Consider the following 17,700-nt stretch of genomic DNA (forward strand, 5'->3'; position numbering starts at 1 on the left):
TGTTATGAACACCTCCATTTTTGATATTGCAGTTGTTTCCGGAATGATTTACAAAAAGGGGGTGGTGATGAACAGAGTGTCTGAGTTAAACAGACCACTCTTACCCAGTCCAAAGATCAGGGCTTGATCCATCACCGTTATTTATCTCACTGCCCCATCCCAGCTCAGAACCTGGCTATATGCAAATCAGTCTGTCCCTGGCCCAGTGCATCATGGGAACAGGGCAGACTAAACTACCAAGCCAATTCTTCACCAGAAAGGAGACAAGCTACCGGGGACCAGTTTCTGGCATTTCAGCCTTCTTCGGCCCGGCTTGCTTGAATCCTGATGGAGCAGTGAGAAAGGGACTCATGTCTGAGTATACCCTGCCACACCTATAGTGGCCAAAAACGATTTACAAAAAGGGGGTGCTGATGAACAGAGTGTCTGAGTTAAACAGACCACTCTTACCCAGTCCAAAGATCAGGGCTTGATCCATCACCGTTATTTATCTCACTGCCCCATCCCAGCTCAGAACCTGGCTATATGCAAATCAGTCTGTCCCTGGCCCAGTGCATCATGGGAACAGGGCAGACTAAACTACCAAGCCAATTCTTCACCAGAAAGGAGACAAGCTACCGGGGACCAGTTTCTGGCATTTCAGCCTTCTTCGGCCCGGCTTGCTTGAATCCTGATGGAGCAGTGAGAAAGGGACTCATGTCTGAGTATACCCTGCCACACCTATAGTGGCCAAAAACGATTTACAAAAAGGGGGTGGTGATGACAGAGTGTCTGAGTTAAACAGACCACTCTTACCCAGTCCAAAGATCAGGGCTTGATCCATCACCGTTATTTATCTCACTGCCCCATCCCAGCTCAGAACCTGGCTATATGCAAATCAGTCCATTTTTGATATTGCAGTTGTTTCCGGAATGCCCATGACTCGGAGGTTGTGTCTTCGTGAGCGTGCTTCCAAGTCATCATTCTTTGCCCTTATGACGGCCAAGAGTTTATCCATATGTAGGATTTGCTCGTTTGTGTCTGACTGGAACTCATGAAACTCAGTGTTTCTATTTTCCAAACAGTCTAACACTCAGGTCTTTACCGAATCCAGTTGTGTTGTTAGGGTATCCAGTTTTGAATCAATGTTTCTGAGACTAGATCGCATTACTAGCATCAGCGATCTGAGATCTTCCCCTTGGTCTTCGGCGGCTCCGTCCCCCCCTGATGCGCCCGGGTCGTCTTGATCTTGATCGGCCTGTCTAGTATTGCGTTTGTTTTCAAAGGTGATTTTAGACTGTCGAGTGACTGTCTTTCCGATTTTGTCAGTTAAGTAGCACAGCGTGATGTGGAGGATCAAACAGGATATTGCGCAGTTTGTGAAGGACGTGTCAGGCCCCTCCGGTATCCTGCGCTGATGTAGTATCCGCTCACCGCAGGCTCTTTATCCACAGCAGCACTTCTAGGATAGTGCACCTTTCGCTATTAAGTCCCCGGTGTTATATGTGCCTCCTGTCACAGAGGTGTTTCGATTGCCTGGCCCAGAGTCTAACGCAAGTGAGCGGAAAAAGAAATGTCTCGTGGCACAGATTTCAGGGCCTAGCACACTTGCCCGTTCTTCAGCCCACACTCGGTGCGGCCCGACCCTAGGGAGGTATAGTTCCCACAGTTCGCCAATCACTGTCGGTGCCGGCTCCTACTTGGATGCGCAATAGGAGCCTTCAATTCGGTCACTACATATACATGCTATCAGACAGTGAAGCAGTTCAGCACATCTTAGGTCCTCGGGTGATTTGGCAAGGGGGGGGCACCATGCACACTGCAGACACTTTAGTCAGCTAACTAGCTTTGCACGGCAGGACCACAGGAGACTCCTATATGTGTAGCACGCTCTGCTGCAGCCACCCACGTACTGTATGCATAGGTTTCTTCTCAATTACCGGCATCCACAATGTTTATCCCTGAGGCATAAAGGAGCTTTTATTTTATGTCGGGGATAATGACTTTCAGCAATGCTTCCCCCCGCTTGTTCGCGCCAATTCAAGTCCGGAATGTCCTCCGTCTCAGTCCCCAGTAGCGCAAAACGGCACCTCCCGCTTTTGAGAAAGCAAAGCCCCATGCACAATACCTGGGGTGTCCTCACGCTGCCGCACCGTCTCCTACCGTCGGGGCCATATGTGTCGGTCAGCTACTTGGGCACGCAGCCCCCAATGCAGCTGAATCTTGAGCGCGAAAGGGGCATATTTTCTCCGGCGGCGGGCCCACACGACCAGGGGCTCAATTTTGATGCTGGCCGCCCGCTGCTCACAGGAGTCCGGACTCAGGCTTTGCCGCCACCGGCCAACAGCAAAGCATGCTGTAGCATCTTCGCCGTCGCTCTCACTGCGCCAAAAAGTATCCTGCTGTGTGCCCCAGCGCCGACTCTATCTCGGACCATGCAGCTACACAGCCATATCAGCGTTCATAGCAGAATTTCTGCAGGATTACTCTCTCAGCCGGCGGAGCTCGCTCAACAAGCGGCCATTTCGCAGCCTGGCTAGCCATGCCCCCTCCTTCCCGTGATCTTACATCTTCCACAACCAAGCTAGCCCAGGTGTCTCGGGCAAATAGAGCAAAACTAGGGGAATGCTCTCTTGCCTTTAAAGCCACGAAAGCCTGGAATTCTCTACCAACAATAATTATTTATACATAAGTGATCAAGACCACGGCTGTGGTCGAAAAGCGTCTTTCTGCTGATTTAAAATTTCCTTCGCTGACTGAGTGGGCTTATAAATTGATGCACTTTATCTAATCTGTCCGTGGAACACACACACTTATATATATATATATATACCTGTAAAAAGTATTTCAACATTTAAACATTGAGGTTAAAAAAGCAACCATGTATATGTATTTATACATAACAGTATTATTTCTATGTCTATGATAAGAATGATGCATGTGCACTTTAAAATGGGGCTTGTCAGACTGCGTAGTCATGTGATCAAGGCCGCTTGGACGGCCGAAACGCGACTTGACTCTTTGCAGATAATGAGAGGAGATGTGGCCACATCTCAGGAAGGGGTAACCATGAATGGACAGAAGAAGCCCAAAACCCCTTTCAAATTGAAGTCTAAGTTTGTTCCTCTCGCAGCACACGATGTGCTTGACACCTTCAGTGACCACGTAGTGGCAGATATAAAAAAATTGGCAATTTCAACAAACGTCAAGAAAAATAAGTATTCAAATCAAGAAAGGAAGTTCAACCAGCTAATCAATAAATTGCGAAATCAGGATTTGATCATTTGGAACTCAGATAAGGGTGGAAATATAGTCCTTTGGCCAGTATCAGATTATTTGAAGGAAGCATATGGACAGCTCAACGACATGCAATGCTACAGAAAGAGCAGGCCAGTGAAATATAAAACAACACAGGAAAACCTTTTCAAGAGTCTGTAAGCTTGGAAGAGCTTGGGTCTTCTCAGTGGAGATGAATACAAGTTTATCAAAAAAGGAACATCCATTGGTGCCCTACATCTCCTTCATACCCAAGGTCCACAAAAATCTGAATACTCCACCTGAAGACCAATAATCTCAGCGTGTGATGGACCTCTGGTAAATCTCTCCAAGTATATAGATTATTTTTTACAGACTCATATGAAGAAATTGGAGTCCTATATACAAGACACTAGTTTCTTCATTTCCAAAATAGGAAACATTGTGTTGAGCTCTGATTTATTACTTGTGACATCGGATGTGAGTTCCCTTTATACTTGTATCAAGAACAGGGATGGTCTATGTGCATGTGAATACTTTTTAAGCACAAGACCAATGGAATTCACTCAGCACATGAAAATGTTGTTGGAAATGCTATCCTTTTATCTAGAAAACAATTATTTTCTTTTTAATGGCCAATTTTCCCCCCAGCTGCGCCTGTTTGTTTATGGGCTGGTGGGAAGAATTGGTCCTCCGGCGTGAATATGAATTCAAATGTAAACATAATATAGTTTCCTGGATGCGTTTTTTTGATGATCTTTTTATTGTTTGGCGTGGGACAGAGGAGAGTGTGCGGAAATTTATAGATGAAATCAATGTAAATAATCTTAATCTTGGATTTACTTCAGACAATAGCAAACACTCAGTGATTTTTTTAGATGTACAGGTTTTTATAAATGAGAATATCTTAACCACTACCCTCTTTAGAAAGCCCACTGCGGGTAACACACTACTCCTTGCTACCAGTGCTCATCCTCCACATTTAATAAAAATCATACCACATGGAGAGATGCTTCGCATTTCACGCATATGCAGTAATGTGGAGGTTGCAAAAGTAAAACAGCTGGAGAGTTGTGCGAGATTTGTAGATAGAGGCTATAGTCAGCGAGTGGTGGATTCCGCTATGAGGAAATCTCAACTGAAGCCAAGGGAGGAACTCCTCAAGTACAAACTGAAGACCACACAAGGAGAGGGAATTTCTAAATCTGCCACGATCCGTCTGATCCTCACTTACTCTAAACAAGAGAAGGAGCTGAGGAGTACCATTAGGCGGAATTGGCATTTTATTCAGTCTGGTCCCATAATTGGGGACCTGATGCCCGCTAATCTATCTATTGCCTTTCGGAAAGCAAGAAGTATGGGCAATATGTTATCTAGGAATAGCCAGGAAGCTTTTAAAAGGGACATTTGGTTACCCTCTAGGAAGGGCTTTTATAGATGCCTGACATGCAAGGCCTGTCAGTTTGGGGTGAATACTAAGGATTACATCACAGCATTCTCAGGGACTAAAAGAGTTATTAAACAACATCTGACCTGTAAAACAGAGTATTGTGTCTATGTCCTGGAATGCGACTGCCACCTCAAATATGTAGGCAGTACTAAACTGCAGGTACACAGACGCATATTGCAGCATCTACGAGCCATCACTAATAAAGACAAGAATTATCCAGTTGCGAGGCACTTTGAGGCTGTACACAACAGCAACCCCAAATTTCTCAAATATTATGCAATTGAGTCTATCCCAATGACAAAGAGGGTAGGAGACAGAGAATCATGCCTTAGACGAACGGAGACTAAATATATTCTAGAGTTCGATTCTAAGTGTCCGGTGGGGCTGAATGCAACAGAGGATTTGTACACGTTTTTATGAAGTATCTCTTAGTTCAGATGTGATTTGATGTGCAATTATTTAGCAATAACTGTGGGACCCCCAGATAGAAACAAGTGCATAGCCTCCACATATAATGATACAGTATTTTATAATTGATTTTAGGCAATATGGGTAGTTTTTATCTATTTGTCTTTTAATCAATTGTTTTAGACTTGTCGTATAGTATATGTTTGTTATTTATAAACGTTTCCGTATTTGCACATCTGATACATTGCACATCTTCCTCAGATCTATCCCCAGTGTATATATATCGACCCTAAAAACTGAATCTCCCAATATGTTTGCACTTTATTGACATGAAGCACTTTTTTTTGTTGCACTAAAGCACAGGTCACTTTGAATTAAGAAGTACTGTAGTACTCAAATAACTTCTCAGCAACAATTAAAATTGAGAAAGTGACTTGCCAAGCAAAGTTAAGCATCGAAAATTGAAACAACGTTATTATGAAAATGTTCCTGCACATGAAAAGACTGTTTTTTTAATATATGAGGAATTTATTCTCTCTTATATTATTTGAATAACAGCAATGTTCAAGTTTATTTACTTATCATTTCACGTTAAGGTGAGCATTATAAGAAAGTGAAAATGTACATGAAGTGCATCAAATTCTTTTTTGACCATATGGTTAATGAGGTTCTTTAAGCATTATGCAGTTATAGATACCAAAAAGAAAAAAAGTGATGTAACTTTGCAGAACCCTCAATATTGTGATGTTCTTATTTGCCATCAAGAATCAAGCATTTATGCTGATATTAAATTGTTCATGGTTGTACCTATAAAAAGTATTTAAACATTTAAACATTGAGGTAAAAAAGCAACCATGTATATGTATTTATACATAACAGTATTATTTCTATGTCTATGATAAGAATGATGCATGTGCACTTTAAAATGGGGCTTGTCAGACTGCGTAGTCATGTGATCAAGGCCGCTTGGACGGCCGAAACGCGACTTGACTCTTTGCAGAAGGAAATAAAATAATGCACTACAACCTGGGACCACGCTCGTGATATCGCACTGAAGCGAGGCTGATCAGGTAGGTATTGTGGATATTATACCGACATTGGATTGCTGCCGGCTGTGGACCCCCTCCTGAGGAAGAAGGCTTCACTGCAAGCAGTCCAGTTGCACCAAGAGGTTTCCCTTCGGACATCGCTGCCGGCGCGTGGCGGTGCTTTGGCAGGGACTCCAGGGGCACTGGAAGTGTTTTCCGGTGAGGAAAACGAGTGAAGCCCCCCGGAAGCAGCAGCAGCACACTCAAACAAGGAAGCGTCCAGCGTGGTGAGGCTGAGATACTGCCAGATGTCTCAGATTAACCATTCGGCTGAGCAGGCGAGAGACAGAGGCAGTGACGAGAAGCTTCAACAACGCAGTAAGGACGCAAAAAGCTAAGAGACTGTGGCTGCATGGGTTTGGGAGGTTTGTGCACAAGTTACGGAGGTGGTGTATGACAACGAGGGGCTATTGTTCAAAACCAATGTGGACATTCAGCCTCTGATAACACCACCCGAACGTGTGTGAAAGTGCATATTTTTCCTGAAGCCAAAAATGTCGAGTGACATACGCAGAGCCCGTGAGCTTGCAGCAGATGAGATGTTCTCAGATGCATTGGAAAGTGAAACTATTGTTAATGGAGAAGCAAACACTATGAGTGGAGGAGACACTGCCAACCTAAGGGACTCCTTTAAACTTCTTGAGAAATACAAGCGTCAAGAACAATCAAAATGGTGGGATGCACGTTCATTAAAAAGATATTTGGACGTTGGAAAAATCCCCAGAGGCCTGCGTATCACGCTAGCCCCGACCTATGAGGCACCTAACCCACTAATGATGGCGGAATGGGGGGAGTGCAATTTAGAGTACTCCAGACGCCTTGTCCAAATCTTAGTGAAATATGCGGAGACAGATGGGGCAGACCTCCAAATTAAAATAGACGCCATGGAAGACAGTATTAAGCTGTTAGTGGGTTCAGGTGACGCAAGCCAAGAAAAGAAGCTGAGGGATGACATGCTTGCCAGGTTGGCCAAGGAAGAGGACAAAATAAAAACACGTAAAATATATAAATTCAAGAGGGACAGGGATGACTATGCCAATGGGCAGATCTTTACTATTGCCCGCCGCTTTGACACACTGAGAGCGGCCACTGCTAACAAGCGAGGTGTTGGCACTGGTCAAAGAGAAGTGGAGAAACATCCGACTGAACTTTCGTCAGTATCTAGTTCTGCCCCTGAAAGTGAGTCTGAAAACGAAGGAACAAAAAGACCAACAAATATTAGGCTGATGTTGGGGGAAGAACTAGATGTTTAAAACAGAGCCGCAAGGACACACTCAGATCACGGTATCAAGGCACAGTGGTGAAACCAAATGCCAGCCGAGAAGGGGGAGGCGACAGGCCAGCAAACAGCGGAGAATCAAAGAGGAGGGGTCGGGGATGCGCCCAGAAAAACCAGTAACAATAAATGAAAATGAGTCATTGTCCGGCAGTGCACTTGAGAATCAGGACTCTAAATCCATCATTAATTTAAGTACCCTGGCTCTAACCAATGCAGAGAAACAACTGTTGAGCCTGGGTCTGAATTATTACCCAGAATCTAGTTTCAACTATACCAGAACAAGGGCGGACATATACCCATTTATTCACAAGTTAAAACTAAAGAAAATGCACCTACAAAGACCGGCAATAGACAAATCAATGGATCAACTGTCAGACACAAATCAAATGGGTCTACTGGTTTTGGATAATGACACCTATCAGGACATGTGTCAACTAATGAGAGGAGATGTGGCCACATCTCAGGAAGGGGTAACCATGAATGGACAGAAGAAGCCCAAAACCCCTTTCAAATTGAAGTCTAAGTTTGTTCCTCTCGCAGCACACGATGTGCTTGACACCTTCAGTGACCACGTAGTGGCAGATATAAAAAAATTGGCAATTTCAACAAACGTCAAGAAAAATAAGTATTCAAATCAAGAAAGGAAGTTCAACCAGCTAATCAATAAATTGCGAAATCAGGATTTGATCATTTGGAACTCAGATAAGGGTGGAAATATAGTCCTTTGGCCAGTATCAGATTATTTGAAGGAAGCATATGGACAGCTCAACGACATGCAATGCTACAGAAAGAGCAGGCCAGTGAAATATAAAACAACACAGGAAAACCTTTTCAAGAGTCTGTAAGCTTGGAAGAGCTTGGGTCTTCTCAGTGGAGATGAATACAAGTTCATCATAAAAGGAACATCCATTGGTGCCCTACATCTCCTTCATACCCAAGGTCCACAAAAATCTGAATACTCCACCTGAAGACCAATAATCTCAGCGTGTGATGGACCTCTGGAAAATCTCTCCAAGTATATAGATTATTTTTTACAGACTCATATGAAGAAATTGGAGTCCTATATACAAGACACTAGTTTCTTCATTTCCAAAATAGGAAACATTGTGTTGCGCTCTGATTTATTACTTGTGACATCGGATGTGAGTTCCCTTTATACTTGTATCAAGAACAGGGATGGTCTACGTGCATGTGAATACTTTTTAAGCACAAGACCAATGGAATTCACTCAGCACATGAAAATGTTGTTGGAAATGCTATCCTTTTATCTAGAAAACAATTATTTTCTTTTTAATGGCCAATTTTCCCCCCAGCTGCGCCTGTCTGTTTATGGGCTGGTGGGAAGAATTGGTCCTCCGGCGTGAATATGAATTCAAATGTAAACATAATATAGTTTCCTGGATGCGTTTTTTTGATGATCTTTTTATTGTTTGGTGTGGGACAGAGGAGAGTGTGCGGAAATTTATAGATGAAATCAATGTAAATAATCTTAATCTTGGATTTACTTCAGACAATAGCAAACACTCAGTGATTTTTTTAGATGTACAGGTTTTTATAAATGAGAATATCTTAACCACTACCCTTTTTAGAAAGCCCACTGCGGGTAACACACTACTCCTTGCTACCAGTGCTCATCCTCCACATTTAATAAAAATCATACCACATGGAGAGATGCTTCGCATTTCACGCATATGCAGTAATGTGGAGGTTGCAAAAGTAAAACAGCTGGAGAGTTGTGTGAGATTTGTAGATAGAGGCTATAGTCAGCGAGTGGTGGATTCCGCTATGAGGAAATCTCAACTGAAGCCAAGGGAGGAACTCCTCAAGTACAAACTGAAGACCACACAAGGAGAGGGAATTTCTAAATCTGCCACGATCCGTCTGATCCTCACTTACTCTAAACAAGAGAAGGAGCTGAGGAGTACCATTAGGCGAAATTGGCATTTTATTCAGTCTGATCCCATAATTGGGGACCTGATGCCCGCTAATCTATCTATTGCCTTTCGGAAAGCAAGAAGTATGGGCAATATGTTATCTAGGAATAGCCAGGAAGCTTTTAAAAGGGACATTTGGTTACCCTCTAGGAAGGGCTTTTATAGATGCCTGACATGCAAGGCCTGTCAGTTTGGGGTGAATACTAAGGATTACATCACAGCATTCTCAGGGACTAAAAGAGTTATTAAACAACATCTGACCTGTAAAACAGAGTATTGTGTCTATGTCCTGGAATGCGACTGCCACCTCAAATATGTAGGCAGTACTAAACTGCAGGTACACAAACGCATATTGCAGCATCTACGAGCCATCACTAATAAAGACAAGAATTATCCAGTTGCGAGGCACTTTGAGGCTGTACACAACAGCAACCCCAAATTTCTCAAATATTATGCAATTGAGTCTATCCCAATGACAAAGAGGGTAGGAGACAGAGAATCATGCCTTAGACGAACGGAGACTAAATATATTCTAGAGTTCGATTCTAAGTGGCCGGTGGGGCTGAATGCAACAGAGGATTTGTACACGTTTTTATGAAGTATCTCTTAGTTCAGATGTGATTTGATGTGCAATTATTTAGCAATAACTGCGGGACCCCCAGATAGAAACAAGTGCATAGCCTCCACATATAATGATACAGTATTTTATAATTGATTTTAGGCAATATGGGTAGTTTTTATCTATTTGTCTTTTAATCAATTGTTTTAGACTTGTCGTATAGTATATGTTTGTTATTTATAAACGTTTCCGTATTTGCACATCTGATACATTGCACATCTTCCTCAGATCTATCCCCAGTGTATATATATCGACCCTAAAAACTGAATCTCCCAATATGTTTGCACTTTATTGACATGAAGCACTTTTTTTTGTTGCACTAAAGCACAGGTCACTTTGAATTAAGAAGTACTGTAGTACTCAAATAACTTCTCAGCAACAATTTAAATTGAGAAAGTGATAGTAGACTTGCCAAGCAAAGTTAAGCATCGAAAATTGAAACAACGTTATTATGAAAACGTTCCTGCACATGAAAAGATTGTTTTTTTAATATATGAGGAATTTATTCTCTCTTATATTATTTGAATAACAGCAATGTTCAAGTTTATTTACTTATCATTTCACGTTAAGGTGAGCATTATAAGAAAGGGAAAATGTACATGAAGTGCATCAAATTCTTTTTTGACCATATGGTTAATGAGGTTCTTTAAGCATTATGCAGTTATAGATACCAAAAAGAAAAAAAATGATGTAACTTTGCAGAACCCTCAATATTGTGATGTTCTTATTTGCCATCAAGAATCAAGCATTTATGCTGATATTAAATTGTTCATGGTTGTACCTATAAAAAGTATTTAAACATTTAAACATTGAGGTAAAAAAGCATCCATGTATATGTATTTATACATAACAATATTATTTCTATGTCTATGATAAGAATGATGCATGTGCACTTTAAAATGGGGCTTGTCAAACTGCGTAGTCATGTGATCAAGGCCGCTTGGACGGCCGAAACGCGTCTTGACTCTTTGCAGAAGGAAATAAAATAATGCACTACAACCTGGGACCACGCTCGTGATTTCGCGCTGAAGCGAGGCTGATCTGCGAGGTATTGTGGATATATATACATATATGAAGAAGAATTCCAAACCCGTCAATGGATGACAGGCTACGGCAGGGTGCAGACCTCAGAACGCCACATCAAACAGTCAGAGGAGCTCACAAACGATCCAACTCGAGTGAGTATGCAGGAAAAACGTTTTATTACACAATGACGCGTTTCGCTCCGCAAGGGAGCTTGTTCACATACAAGCACTCAGGAAAAAATGAATGTATATATACACAACACAGAGAGGGGCTTAATTGGGGAAACACGCCCAGACAAGAAAAATGGAAGAACAGTGCAAAAATTTTTTTTTTTAAATGCAAGGACATGAGCAGTGAAATTCGAACATAAAAAATTAGATGATAAGGCATTAATCATTGCTGGGTATCACTAAAATGATAGTGGCAAAATGAACAACTAATAACAATTTGTGGTAAATAGGTATAAATACAAAGATCTGACACGTTGTAGTTTGAAAACATGAAAACAATGACATTGGCAAGAATAGCTAAAAAACAGACTTGATAATAGTCAAATGCTGGAATAATAGCACAGAAACAAGCAGACTGCAAGTATAATGGCATAGTGCCAGAATCTGTGTTGTGTGCTGAAAAAAACCAGAAGGAGCAGATACGAGCCAGCAACATAAAATGAACAACTCGTGTCAGATACATCAAGACATAGTGCCTGAATGAAAATAACCACATCACTGTTTCAAAATAAAAAGGCTGCCACATCAGCTAGAAGAAACAGCAATAATATGAGTCATGTGATGCAAAAGAAGTGCTAAACACAAAATACATTTGTAACAAAAATGACCCTAAGGTAGATGTGGAAGTAGAAATAAAAACAAAAGGCCCAACCGAAAAAATGTGTGAAATAGTGAAAAGAAGTCCAGAGAAAAAAGCAAGGGATAATTAATGCGAGGCAAAGGGATATGTACTGGAAAAAGCAAGGGTTAAAATAACACCGATGCTTGGAAGGAAAATTCCATAGATCAGATGCTGAAAGCATCAAAGCAGATAAGCAAAAGTAGACCAAGACCACTAGGTGCCGCAGTTTCTCGAACAAGAATAAATGGAAACATCAATGCAGTCACAGTCTAGGAAAGAGGCAGACAGAAACCAAGACCAAAAACCAAATACAGACAAAATCAGAGGAAACTTTTCAAATCTTCCATCAGATTTAAACCATTTGGGGCCTTAGTGTCGAGTGACATGATAAGCTGGGATTCACGTTGTCTCAGTAGTTTTTCGCGGTCACCGCCGCGGCTCGGTTGGGGTACCGAACATAGAACAATAGAACAGTATATTGTAGGTCTTTCAGTTTTTTGTCATGAATTGCCTCAAAATGTCTAGCCACAGGGTAATTACTGTCACTGTTTACAATAGCTCTAATATGTTGGAGTATTCTTTGATGAACAGGCAGCTTAGTGCTGCCTATATACTCTAGGTTGCATGTACATTTGAGCTTGTAAACAACAAACTCAGATCTGCATGTTAGATATTCTTTAATCGGAATGGGTACATCGCTGAACGCAGTGACATAATGAGTGGTGTTGGTGGCAAAATTGCAGGCACGACTAGATGTGCATTTGAAAAAGCCCATTTTGTTAGTTTTACTGATTTTAGGTGGATTTTCAGGTGCTGCTCTATCCAGAGCATCACGCATGGAGGGCGCACGTCTGAATGTGATTGTGGGTGTTTCAGATAACATTGGGCCAAGAATAGGGTCAGTCAGAATAATAGGCCATTCAGTGCCAATGATGCGCCTAATCTTACGCTCTTGTGAGCTAAAAGTAGTGATCAATCTGATTGTACAATGAGTGGTATCCTGTGTGTTGTTAGTGCTAGCAGTGGTGAAGTCGCTAGGTGTGAGAAGTGAAACTCGATCCACTGATACGGCTTTAACTAAAGCCTGATCAAGAATGGTTCTGGAATAGCCTCTTTTTATGAAGCGCTGTCTGGATTCCTCAAGGCATGTGGTTAAAGAATCATGATCACTGCAGATTCTGTGAATTCTGATGAATTCACCATAAGGAATGCTGCAAATGGTATGTGCCGTGTGAGAGCTGCGCGCATGTAAGATAGCATTGCCTGCAGTGCTCTTGCGATGCAGTTTGGTCTCGAGTTTGTTGTCTTTAACAAATAGATGCACATCAAGGAATTCTGCTTCATTGACACTTACATTGGCAGTGAATTTCAAATTGAGAGAATTGGTGTTGCAATCAGATACAAATGAAAGGGCTTCCTCCTGTGTACCTTTCCAAATGATGCAGATGTCATCAATGTAGCGCCAGTAATGTGCGATGCGAGATGACCAATGTGCGTGTGTGGTTCTGAGCTCGCGTTCCTCCCACCAACCCACATGAAGACATGAGTAGCTGGGGGAAAAACACGAGCCCATCGCCACACCACGCAATTGATGATAGGTGTTATTTTGGAAACGGAAGAAATTGGAGGTTAGGCACAATCTGATCATTGGAATAAGCATAGAATTATGTTCTCTGAAGCAGATAGCACGTGTGTTCAGATAATATTGACATGCATTGATACCATGGTGATGATTGATAGAGGTATAAAGTGATTCAATGTCCAGGATTAAAAACAAAAAATCACTGCACCAGTCAACAGTTTGTATCTTGGTTAAAAAGTCTGTTGTGTCTTTCAAATAAGAAGGGAGACTTGCAACATGGGGCTGAAGAAAAAAGTCCACATACTTGGAGATGTTCTCTGTCATACTCCCAATGGCCGATATGATGGGACGAGCTGGGGTAGGGGTAATGAGTTTATGAACTTTAGGCAAGAAGTATAGGCAAGGTGTCACAGGATGGTCTTTGGTTAGATAATTACATTCCTCCTTGGTTATAAGGTTGAGTCTTTTCCAAGAGTTTAGTTGCTTGCGTATCTGGTTTTGACTTTGAACCATAGTGAATTGTGATGACAAAGTGTAGCATGATGAATCAGATAAGTGTCTCTGAGCTCCCTCGATATAGTCAGATGTCTTCCATAGAACAGTGTTTCCGCCCTTAAATATATATATATATATTTATATATATGTCCAAAGAACCTCCCAGAAATGAAAGGCAGAGGCCACAATAGGGGAGCAAACCGGAAACTCTTTATTCCATAATTATGCAGCAAAGGGCCTATGTATTTCAGCTCAGTGGCCTCTTCAGCGCCCAGAATGGAACAGGAAAGGGAAGTGTAATCACAAAGGTGTGTCCTTTCCCCACTGAAATAGTGAGTGTTCACTCCGCCCCTATCGGTGATACAAGTCCCCTGTGACAGTTCCTGGAGTGTAGGTTTGATTGCAAGACCCAGAATGCAATAGTTAGTCAGGATCGGGGGGCCCAGGAGTAACGCGAACTGCAGGATTCTGTGAAACCTTCTGCCGATGTCCTGCGCTGCCTGCAGGAATGCATAGTCCCCTTGAGCCCCCTTACTGCACAACCACCTCTTCCAGGAATCTCATCAGAGGGGGTAAGTATGGCTGTGCATCTCGCCCAGGACGGAGTTCGATAACTCCGACACCGCTTCTTTTCCACCTGAATGGAGTGGTGGGCTTTGGTCCTTTCAATTACTTGAAATGTGAAGTGTTTCCGCTGAAACGAAAACGCCAGTGTCTACCAAGCCGTCTTGTATCCATAATTATGCAGCAAAGGGCGTATGCATTTCGGCTCAGTGGCCTCTTCAGCGCCCAGAATGGAACAGGAAAGGGAAGTGTAAACACAAAGGTGTGTCCTGTCCCCACTGAAATAGTGAGTGTTCGCTCCGCCCCTATCCGTGATACAAGTCACCTGTGACAGTTCCTGGAGTGTAGGTTTGACTGCAAGACCTAGAATGCAGTAGTTAGTCAGGATCGGGCGGCCCAGTAGTAACGCGAACTGCAGGATTCTGTGAAACCTTCTGCCGATGTCCTGCGCTGCCTGCAGGAATGCATAGTCTCCTTGAGCCCCCTGCTGCACAACCACCTCTTCCAGGAATCTAATCAGTGGGGGTAAGTATGGCCCTGCATCTAGCCCAGGACGGAGTTCGATAATTCCGACACCGCTTCTTTTCCGCCTGAATGGAGTGGTGGGCTTTGGTCCTTTCAATTACTTGAAATGTGAAGTATTTCCACCGAAACGAAAACGCCAGTGTTGACCAAGCCATCTTGTATGCAGGGGCCTCTGTAGCACGCCGCTGGCTGGTGTTGCACAAAATTGTCCAAAGAACCTCCCAGAAATGAAAGGCAGAGGCCACAATATGGGAGCAAACCGGAGACTCTTTATTCCATAATTATGCAGCGAAGGGCGTATGCATTTCGGCTCAGTGGCCTCTTCAGCGCCCAGAATGGAACAGGAAAGGGAAGTGTAATCACAAAGGTGTGTCCTGTCCCCACTGAAATAGTGAGTGTTCGCTCCGCCCCTTTCGGTGATACAAGTCACCTGTGACAGTTCCTGGAGTGTAGGTTTGACTGCAAGACCCAGAATGCAGTAGTTAGTCAGGATCGGGCGGCCCAGTAGTAACGCGAACTGCAGGATTCTGTGAAACCTTCTGCCGATGTCCTGCGCTGCCTGCAGGAATGCATAGTCTCCTTGAGCCCCCTGACTGCACAACCACCTCTTCCAGGAATCTCATCAGTGGGGGTAAGTATGGCCCTGCATCTCGCCCAGGACGGAGTTCGATAATTCCGACACCGCTTCTTTTCCGCCTGAATGGAGTGGTGGGCTTTGGTCCTTTCAATTACTTGAAATGTGAAGTATTTCTGCCGAAACGAAAACGCGTGTCGACCAAGCCGTCTTGTATGGAGGGGCCTCTGTAGCATGCCGCTGGCTGACGTTGCACAAAATTCTCCAAAGAACCTCCCAGAAATGAAAGGCAGAGGCCACAATAGGGGAGCAAACCGGAGACTCTTTATTCCAAAATTATGCAGCAAAGGTCGTATGCATTTCGGCTCAGTGGCCTCTTCAGCGCCCAGAATGGAACAGGAAAGGGAAGTATAATCACAAAGGTGTGTCCTGTCCCCACTGAAATAGTGAGTGTTCGCTCCACCCCTATCGGTGATACAAGTCACCTGTGACAGTTCCTGGAGTGTAGGTTTGACGGCAAGACCCAGAATGCAGTAGTTAGTCAGGATCGGGCGGCCCAGTAGTAACGCGAACTGCAGGGGCCTTATTTATGAAGACCTTGCGCCGCCGGTGCGTCACTTTTTCCCATGTTAAAAGTGACGCACCGGCGGCGCAAGTCCTTCATAAATAAGGCCCCAGGATTCTGTGAAACCTTCTGCCGATGTCCTGCGCTGCCTGTAGGAATGCATAGTCTCCTTGAGCCCCCTGACTGCACAACCACCTCTTCCAGGAATCTCATCAGCCGGGGTAAGTATGGCCGTGCATCTCGCCCAGGACCGAGTACGATAATTCCGACACCGCTTCTTTTCCGTCTGAATGGAGTGGTGGGCTTTGGTCCTTTCAATTACTTGAAATGTGAAGTATTTCTGCCGAAACGAAAGCGCCAGTGTCGACCAAGCCGTCTTGTATGCAGGGGCCTCTGTAGCACGCCGTTGGCTGGCGTTGCATGAATATATTCATATATATATATATATATATATATATATATATATATATATATATATATATATATATATATATATATATACAATATATATATAAATATTTTTGGGGTTTATTGATGAGATAAATGTAGTTCCAACAGTGTCTTTCAGAAATAAAAATCAGCATATTTCCAAATAATTTTCAATTATCTTGATCCAATGTGAAATGGTGCATTTCTAGAGAAGAGATTATTAAACGGGAAACAGAGTGCCCTTCACTTCAACGAAATCATGGCTCTTTTGATCATCATTTTCACTGAACTGTTGTGCAGCAACTAAACAAAGCTTAATCGCAGCATGGAAAAATCGCACAAAATCCGAAATACAAGAAAGATGCTTTTAATCGTTTTAAAATGCAGGTACACCTTTTTCCAGAAATGAACACTAAACAAGGTTGCCTGTTTCGACGCATTAACGAATACCGTAAATGATAGAGTGAGCATTTATTTCTGATCTGCTGAATTAGTGGGACAGTCAAAGAGTATCATTAGCTGTGTTATGAACGCTCCTAATGGATAGAAGCTGTCACCTGAAATCAAAGGCAAAGCTGTTTTTCAGCTCTTAGTAAAACATTAAAATACTCTTTGATCATAAAAATATCACTAGCAGGATCATTATCCGTAGTTCTATCCCACCCCCTCCTAATAGCCTTTCATTTGCCAGCAGTGGGGCTAATTAGAGAGCAGTTCGGCGTCTAATAAGGATGCCTCGGTTCTGACAACTGCTCACATACATTAAGCACCATATGTAATATAGATGATCGCGGGCTGATTGCACGTTCACCGAAGCGTCATCTCTTTCTGGTCTGAGTGGGATATTCAGTTTGATTTGACGCCCTAATGTGGAGGCAAGCGCAATTAAAAACAGCTGCGCAATCACATTTTTTCGTCAGTTTTCTACCACAGCTCCGGTTCTGTAAAACATTTATTTCACTAATTTGGTTTAATCTTACAGCCGTACTAATTAATACCCTTAACTTATTGCTCATGAATCCGAAGTGCCTTCTTCGAGGAGGCTCCGCCTGCGCGGCTGCCGGATTTCGATGACT

The sequence above is a fragment of the Lissotriton vulgaris genome, chromosome 2_1 (assembly GCF_964263255.1).
Source record: "Lissotriton vulgaris chromosome 2_1, aLisVul1.2, whole genome shotgun sequence".
Taxonomy (NCBI): Eukaryota; Metazoa; Chordata; class Amphibia; order Caudata; family Salamandridae; genus Lissotriton; species Lissotriton vulgaris.